The sequence below is a fragment of the Stegodyphus dumicola genome, chromosome 1, assembly GCF_044657685.1.
Source record: "Stegodyphus dumicola isolate Sdum_Otavi_A_Nest chromosome 1, ASM4465768v1".
Lineage (NCBI taxonomy): Eukaryota > Metazoa > Arthropoda > Arachnida > Araneae > Eresidae > Stegodyphus > Stegodyphus dumicola.
The window spans coordinates 66,896,057-66,906,185 of NC_140768.1; positions in this window are offsets into that span (position 1 = coordinate 66,896,057).

A 10,129-nucleotide genomic window follows, 5' to 3' on the forward strand; every position below is an offset into this window, starting at 1 on the left:
AACAAATTATGAGTGCAGCAAATATGAACTTGCGTAAATGGGTATCCAATGAACCTGAGCTGATGAGAAAATGGGAAAAAGAAGATTTCGAGATCCATCCACATAAAATCAATGACTCAAATGAGACACTTAAGATCTTGGGAATATCTTGGGATACTAATGAAGACAGTCTGAGTATAGACACAGACAGTTTGATGGAATTCCTTAAGAATAAGCGTAATACGAAACGGTTCATCTTGAAAACTGCCGGGAAGATTTTTGATCCCTTTGGGTTAATAACTCCATTTACTGTTAGACTTAAATTCTTGCTACAAGAACTTTGTGTTCGAAAATTGACATGGGATGATGAACTACGTACAGATATCTGTCAAGAGTGGGCAAAGTGGTGCTGTGAGTGTCATCATCTAAGTAAAATTGCAGTTCCAAGATTCATTTTGAATCCCGAAGCCGATTTCATAGAGATCCATTGCTTTTCAGATGCTAGTCAGAGGGCGTACGGTACTGTTGTCTACGTAAAACTGCGTAAACAAGAAGAAATTTCTGTGAGTTTCGTCGCATCAAAATGTCGTGTTGCACCTGTGAAAAGAGTTACGTTACCTCGTCTTGAATTACTTGGTGCATTACTAGCAAGCCGTTTAGGTTCTGGAGTGAAAAAATTGCTCGATCAAAAGAAATCCTCGAGAATATTTTATTGGACTGATGCCAAAATAGTGCTATGCTGGATTAAAGGTACCAGTACCAAATGGAAATCCTTCAACGCCAATTCCGGAAGCGCATGCGCCATTAGCCAACATTCCGCTCTGGCGCCAAGCATTTCAAGGGTAATACAAAACACTCCCGGCGTTGAAATTCACAATTTCAAAAACTATTATTTCAATAAATGCAAATATAAAGGCACAATAAATTATTTCACAATAACAAATCACAATATTGAAAAATATACATTCAAATTTATTACACCTGGAGGAAAAATGTGAGCATGTACTCTGATCGATTTCAGATTCGTTGGACTGTACCATTAGATAATGGACGTAAAATTGATTTCTTTGAATTGCGTTATTTTGAAGCGGAAAAGAAAAATGGAATATACAAATACACCATCAAGAAAGCTAACAAAAAACAATAACAAAGTTTTCTTTAAAAAATATTATGGAATGACTTGTGAACATACAACAGGAGTGAATAATCTCAAAAGTGATGGCTCACTATGAACCACACAACTCAACTCACTAAACATATGTTGATGCAAATGACTTTTTACACTTATAATAAAGAAATAATACACATGCGGTTGACCTCTCTTCCCTGATGTTTGAATTTTGTAGTAAATAAAATTATATTTTTCAGCAATGTAATTATATTCTTCACAAAATAATTTTCTTGTGTTAAACCCACTGAAGTACGACAAGCGAAAAAATGGCAATATGATGGCCATTTGCTACAACTTCCAACCTCGTTGTAACTTTATGTAGTAGAAATGGTTGAAAATATATGACAAAAGGAGGGGGGGTCAAACGTATGTGTATTATTTCTTTATTATAAGTGTAAAAAGTCATTTGCATCAACATATGTTTAGTGAGTTGAGTTGTGTGGTTCATACTAAGCCATCACTTTTGAGATTATTCATTCCTGTTGTATGTTCACAAGTCATTCCATAATATTTTTTAAAGAAAACTTTGTTATTTTTTTTTTTGTTAGCTTTCTTGATGGTGTATTCGTATTAGAAAAATATCATACATCTTGCCACCAAGTCAACAGAAGATCAACATATTGTGAATTTTGCTATTGTTATTAATTTCTGGCAAGTGTATTTCTTTTCTAGTCTTTCTATAGTGTTGTAACTGGATGGACCATTATCATTTATTTTCTTCATATTGTTTCATCTCATTCATTTTTCTTTATTTTACAGTTGTAAATTTATTTTACAGTTGTAATCATAATTCTTTTTTAAATTGTGTGTGTATATATAAATATATACACACACAATTCTATTGCTGCTTTGTTGTTGTCTTTATTTTCTTAAGGTATTATCTTGAAACATTTTTTTATAATTTCCATCATTTGATGTAATTAGAATATTTTCTATTTCTTCATTTTGTCTGTTTTACATTGTATTTAATGTATGAACATTTTCATAGATAAGTATGAAGTTTTAAACTATGTAAATACTGTGGTTATAATGGCAGATGTGTTTAGTTTTATGTGGGCTTTTTTAAATTTTTCATTACATTTCTCAGCTGATACAAAACACACACATATACACGTTTCGAGAGCATTTGGGATTATTCCCTTTGGGCTAAAAATATTTAAAAACAGTATATATTTAGAATTTCCGACAGACAGTAGTCTCGCGTTCAGAAGGTAATTTTTTTTTCGTACAGTGTTGCCATTTCTCGCTTTGAAAGCGTTGAAACTTCGTTCAAGTTTTATGAAATATGAAATAGACAATAAAACAAATTCCAAATTTGGGCTTTCAGGGGCTCATATTTAGGTGGAGGACTACGTTATTCGAAATTTGATGGCTCTAGGTACCGTTGTTTTTTTCACAGTGAGAAAAACAACTCACTAGCGGCCGAGCTGTAAAGTCTCTGAATACTGGTAGTTAGGTCCGGAGTTTCAATCCCCACGACGGGGATGGCTGCATTGACATTTTCGTTGTTTTCTTCATGTGCATCAGGTATACGAGTCATTTCCTCTTAGAAAGCCCTCCACAAAGGCATTTTTTCTTTTAGGCAGATAGATCTCGAGTGCTTTACAGTATTCATGCAAATTCTATATATATTCATGCAGATTTTTCATTATTTAATTTATTTAAATATAATACAGGGTGGTAATACTTCGTTGCAATAATTTGAAAAGTGAAATGGACATTTATAGTGAACCGACACGCCGTTTTGAAACAAATCGCCCTCCTGGGCTAACGCCCATTGGGTTTAAAAAAAAAATCTCTTTTTTAAAAAGTATTTAAAAATGCATAAGAAAAGAAACAATAAATGTTGAAAGAAATCTGGTAAAGTACTTTGTTACTTTGAATAAAACAATGTTAAATATATAAATTTAAATTTTTAATGTAACCTTTTAACATTCCTATTCTCCAGTTTTTTAATATTTTCAAAAGTTAACAAATTTTTGGTTAATTTCTTTTGATGTATCTTGTTTTGGAAAAGTATGTTCACTTTAAATAAATCATAAATTTAAAAATTCATTTAAATGTTTTAATGCTTTTAATACTTTTAAGCACTTGCCTATTCGACCACTCTTAAGGCCAGAAGTGGTGGCCATTTTATTTCGGAGACACCTAATAGGATACCTCCGTTGCCTCTTATGAAACGACAGGACAATTACAGCCATGCCTTTTCCGGGATTCGAACCCGGGCCCTTTTGGTACCTCATTCGGCTCCCCTAACCAGTCCTAAATACACAGTCTGGGCAGCCCTTTTAATTAAATAATAAAGAGCACTTTTCATTGATCTAAATACCATTTTAATAGCTAAATAATGTCTAAATAAACCCTTAAATAACATCTAAGCAACATTATAAAAGAGCCATGGCGGTAATTCCTCATCTAACAAAGAATTTCTATTATTATCTCGCTTATAATTAATAATTTCTTTATTACTACGTAATGATATCGTTTTATAATAATAATTCTCATTCTGACTTCTTATACATGTTCTATTTACCAAGAAATTCCTGATCCCTTCAGGATTTATTTTTATCTATTTTTTTAAATTGAATCGTAATGCAACTTCTACCTTTATCCGCAATATTTATATTTTATTGTTCTCCAGAAAGTGTCGGGAAAGAAAAATAATAGCAAAAAACAAACGATTCTGTATCTGTGTATGCCATGTATACGGTTAGCATAAACACGTTTTTAATAACGATTATGCTGCATACTGTAATAAAAACTATCTAGTAGATATATTATAAATTAAATATATTTAAAAATTATTAGTAGATTATATTATAATAAAACAACGAAAAGATTTAAATTGCTAAGTATTTTCAAATCAGTCAGTTTGTTAATCAATTGCTGGTTGATTAAATTTAAAACATCACTTGAAGATATTCTTCGCTGAAAAGAAGTACTCTTGAGAACTGGTTGTTAGCTAAGCTATGGAAAATAAGCGTAGATCTTCACGTAATGGCGACATTTACGAAGTAGCGTTTGTGATAAAGACATGGTAACATAACGTCCAAAAGATCTGCATTTGGTTATTTTGTTAAAACAACTCATACGAAGACTATCTGCCTAAGACAGGAATAGGTTCATGAAGACTTTTTCAAAAGAAATTAGCCAGCAGTTTATACTGTATATGGGAAAACCGTGAAAACGCCTATGTAGTGATACTTTTAGCTGGGATCTGAACTTGAACCAGCTCACCAGCGACTGAGCTGTAAAGTCGCTGAACACTAGGTCCGGAGTTTGAATTCTCGCGACGTTGATGGCTGCATTGACATTTTCGTTGTTTTCTTCATGTGCAACAGGTATACGAGTCATTTCTTCTTAGAAAGTCCTCCACGAAGGCATTCCTCCTTCTAGAAAGATAGACCTCGAGTGTTTTACCGTAATCAAGTAAACCAAACTGAATTCGAATCGTATCTAAACTCGAATAATAATTTCCAACGTTTTAACTACAGTCAGTGTTGAACCGGTCACACTTCAAAGTCTTCGCAAAATTTAAACGTCGAAATTTGATTTGTGAAAATTTCATATAGTCTAAGACGTCTAAGGGAACTTTTCATTAAATAAATAAAATTAATATCTAAAATTATGCATTAACAACACTAAATATTTACCTTTAGATAAAAATCCTGATGTAGACACCACATGACGTCTTTGTATGCCCTATTAAATTACATGCGTTTCTTGCTACACTTCATGTAAACTTATTTCCTGGAATTATTCTAACTTAATAAACCGACTCCTCAAGAAAAGTTGAAAATGACATTGAAAATTGCAAATTCTGAAATTAAATATTCCGGTCAATTTTTATCTTATTAAATTTAAATTAATAAAATTTAATTAAATTAATAAAATTTATTTAAAGCCTTTCCTAGCATTTCCTAGCAGCACGTAAATGTACACGGGCGGCGAAAATCAGGGGTGATCGGACACAGACGATCTACTTATCATATGTAAATACTTTTTATACAACTTGTCATATGTAAGTACTTAGTGAGCATGAAATAAAAAATTCATTAATCATTAGGTTTTTTTTTTTTTTTTTTTTTTTTTTTTTTTTAAATTTGGGCGGCAATCTTAGGAAAGTACGCGGGCAGCCAGTGGCCTAGGAGCGGCCCTGATAATATCATAGTAATGAAGGCCAAAATGAAGCAAACCTGTAAGCAGTTTGCTTCATTTTGTCGTTCATTTGCGTCAGAAATTCATAGTCCTGTAATTAATCGAGTATTAATTATTGAGATAGATTACCTCGAAATCATTTATTTCCAGCTTGAATTGCTCGTAACTCGAAACACAGTTTGTTATTCAACGCGTTTTTTGCTCAGATACTTTGCTTGTAAACCGAATTTTTCGGAAATTACGATGTTCATGATCTAAGGTTCAACTATATAATGAAACCCTTTCCAACAATTCAATGAAACTATTTTTACTGAAAATGTATCTTCCGAAAACATGTGTATCTGGAGCGTAAGCTGGATTTGATTTTTAACCGAAAGAAAGCTGAACTACAATCTAATAAAATGTATTTTATTTACATTTTTGCTATTAATATAAAGACTACTATATATTTAAGACTCATCCGTTAACGGATTTTAAGCCAGATTTAAAATCTGCTGCTATAAGAATGGCGTCATGCATTATTAGTCAAAAAAAATTGACACCACATAACTTTCTTGTACAGATTATTAAATTATGCAAAAAAGTCAAAAAGTGCTTTAAAAAAAAAAGGAAAAAACAATTTAAACTAAAAATAGCAGCTTGCCAATGGCCAATGGTCTAGGAAAGAACTTTCTTATATGTTGGTAAATTGTTCACTTTTTGCTTTAAAATTGATTGAATTATGTTGTTCTTATCTTCCAGCTAAGATTTTTATGTATTTATGATTAGCTTTAGTTAAGCTGCATGCTATAGCTGTAGAATTATCAGGAATTTTAAACTTCTTTAACCGCGGCTAAGTCTAATTTTCTTTTTTTAACCATAGCAGCCATAAAACGAGTTTAAATGAAATGCAGGAAAAAATGCGTATAATTTAATATTCCATACAAGTAAGCCAAGTACTGTACACATCAGATTTTTTATATTATGCATGTGGAAAGACCAAAACTGCATATAGCCACTCTTTTCAACAGTTTGAAAGAGAATGCCGAACAAGGTACCAATGTTCGTGACTTTGATCATTCAGCCATTTGTGGATCTAATAACCAATCCAAATTCAGAAAAATATCCCAACATCTCGTATTTTTTTCTGTTGCCAATTTTTCATAAGGAAAGATAAAGATTTCGATTATTTAAATTATGCCAAAGCACTCGAGGACTATTTACTTAAGGAGAACAATGCCTTCATGCAAGATTTTCTTCAGCTAAATTTTCTCGCACTCACATTATACATGGGAATGTTATGAAAATTTCTATACAGCCAGCCCGCTCGCTAAGATTTGGATACGGGGCGAATTACCATTTGGACTCTTCTAATGAGAAGGAAATTGCATGTCATTTTTAAATCCAATATTTTCAGTGATGATATATATTAGAATACAGAATTTATAAATTAAAACGTCTACTCTAATAAAAACTTTCTAGGCCCATGTCGATTTCGTTTTTGAAACTGGCCGAGGATCTTTGGCTCCGAATTCTCGAAAATGTTTTTATGCTTAAGTTTGGAGTTTAAATTTTTTAAATATTTTTTTAAGCTTTGATTTCATCAAATGTCGAATTGTTTTTTATTGGAAGTTAAATATTTTTTTTTTTTTTTTTTTTTTTTTTTAAGTTTTCTTCATACTGCCAAATTCCTGTACCTAGTTAAAGGCTCTTACGACTACATAATTAAAAATTTCTTATACTGCGATTGAGGAAATACGGAAATCCGACATAAAGTTTGTACTACCAAACGCTAGTAAGTTCAGACACGCCTCTTTTTTAAAGAGACAACTTTCAAGAGATGTCTCTCAAATAGTTTTTAACTAAGACTTGAGATTACACCTTTTCGTAATTATTACGCTCTGCTTATGTCAACGATCTGTTTTGTTATTATTTGATTTAAAGAAATTAATTTTTGTCGATATAAAGTACTGAAAATTTGAGAGATTAATATAAATGTACAATAATGCGCGTATGGTTTCGAAAAATTAATAATTCCATTCCTCAAAGTTGCAACAATAATTAATAAGATCACTAAGCAAGAATTTTAAAAATACAAAATAAATTGAAACACGAAGCTGCAGAACCTTTATAACAGCGCGATTATGACGTATTTTCCAATTAGTAGGTAATATTTCCTATTAAAGAAGGCTAAGTGGTAAGTTTTTAACATTATTTTTATTAAGTTTTCAACAAGTAAGCGTCAGCGTGGTATAAAACTCAAATTATGAGAAAAAGAATTTTAAAATTTTGCCAAAGTTAGAATAAAGATAAAATTTTTTTAAATGTAATTGACTGAATCATTTTTTTTTTTTTTTTTTTTTTTCCCTCAAAACAAGTTTTTTCAGTACTGAGGTACTTACCCAAATATATTGAATAAATCTATTTAAATTTTTCTCCAAGAAGAAATAAATTATTAAAGAAGTGATTTTGATTAAAGAATAACTAAATTTTTAAAAAATTTGAATTAAACATTAATTTTTGTCTTGAATTAAAAAAAACTGCAGATTTTTTAACTCCGAATGTTAAAATAAAAACAGGTTCACTTGAATTTCTGATTAAATTTGTAATTATAAATGCAAGCTCGAAGTGATTCTATGAATAAGAAAAATTTTGTGCGATCATGTATTTGAAATCTATTATTTCAAAGACCCTTTCAAGATTTTTTTAAAAATATACAATACCCTGAAGATAAAAATTAAATTTTTGCTTTAAAATCATTATAATAATGTGCAGTCTCTATAAATAAAATATTTCAACTATGCAATGAATTTTACTAGGAAAATAGTCGGATTAATAATAATGGAAACTCACTTTTTCGTGATCTAGAAGGACTTACTTCCCTTATAGGAGATAAAAATTTTAGTTTGAAATTTCCATAATAAACGTAAATTATTTAGTTATACTAAGTATTTTTTGGGATAACAATATTCTTAAAATCTGCAGTTACATGAAAATACTTGCAAGCTAAAAGATGCCATAAATAATTGATATAATGCCCAAATAATGATAATAAGATGCCCAAAAGATTAGAGTTCTTATGAAAGTTTCAAACAAAAACTGCAGGATTATAGTCACATGATTATTTATGTGCCATTCTTCATCAGAAGGTAAACTTAAAGCTTCTATCAAATTTTTCAGTGATACTCTTAAATTCTAAAATTATATTAATTTTTAAAAAGAGTTTTTAATAAAATATATCTTCGGAAACCAAATTTCTAAAATGAAAATTTGGATACTGCACTTCCTTTTTAAATCATTCATAAGTGTGTCATGGAAATGTTTTTATTATAAGCTTCAATTAATTCGTTGATTCCTATTTTTTTTTTATATCAAATCTTTGAAAGCGGACACACAGATGAACAGATAAGCATGAAGCAAGATATGTATCTTTCGTAGTCACAGACCTTGGACGCTAGTAACAGCAATATCAATCCAAAAGCTTTCCTCATCTGGGATTCGAACCATGGACTTTAGAGCTTAAAAACAACCTCCATTGAGCTTCATGCAGGTCAGGTTGTTAAATTTATTTTCAAAATTTGTTCACAACAAAGTCTATAAATATCTTTTGATTACTTAAAAAAATAAATATTTTTTAGTAAACGGCCACTTGTTTTCACATTTTGCGTTATCTATCATTACAATGCGCATGCAGACTTGTATTTCATTATTGTAGATTAACTGATGTGTTGTGATAATTTATTAATAATTATTTGACAGCATTAAATTATATTCGAATTTTCTGCGTATAAAATATTTAACCTACAAAGTCTTCGCGAACAAGTTTATTCTTACCTCCATGAAAACCTGCAGAAAGAAAATTGCAAAATAATAGCTTGAGATCGTTAACCGTATGGTATTATTAATGTAGGGGGATAATCTGGCGTTTGAACGGAATGCACATCAAAGCCGGTGCAATCGCACTTAATGACAAAATTTCAGAGTCGCAGATTTTGCAACGGGGGTCGAAAAGTCTGCCCTGCTGGTCCTATATTTATACAGGGTTTCGTTGTTCTCTTTATATTCCATGATTTAGTTATTTATATTATTCTGATACCTTCACATAAAAATAAAAGAAAAAAATGGAAATTATCACGTGGATGGTGACAGAGCAGTCCTAAACAGACAGGCAGTGGGAGCAATAATTCCATATTTTAATAATAAATATTTCAGACCTTCGTCAACGAATTTCTAAAATGCGATTAATCAGGATTAAATAAAATTCTATTAAGTGTGAGAAATACAAAATTCTGTAAAATGTTATTTTATTTGAAAATAAAATGGACAAGAAGAGAGAAAAACGAAATTTAGATAAACTTTTATTCTTACACCAAATTGGGGATGGGGGGGGAGGTTATATGAAGATATTTATTCTTTTCATTCAAAAAAGTGGCTTATAAATTCGCATTAGCATAAATTTTCGGTTGCAACAATATTGTTTAATAGAGACAAAATTTTTTTCTAAATTAGTATTGTTGCAATGTGAATGCAGTTCCCAAATGGCTGAGCAATCCAACATTTACCATTCGAATATTAATTGAAAGCGCCTTAGTAAATGAGTGTCCTCAGAAAGCGATGATATGAAAATATCACAGAAGGTCCAAACTTCATTGGAAGAATAAAGCAATTGTATATTATCTAAATTTTGTGCAATTTTTCGACAATAGTATTGCATAACTAATATGTAATCACTCATTATCAATCATTTTTATCATTATTAATAATTTGTCTAATTAATATTAGAATTTAGTTATTTAAAACGCCATTCATTTTAATAAATTTTAAAATTTACTTAAATATAAA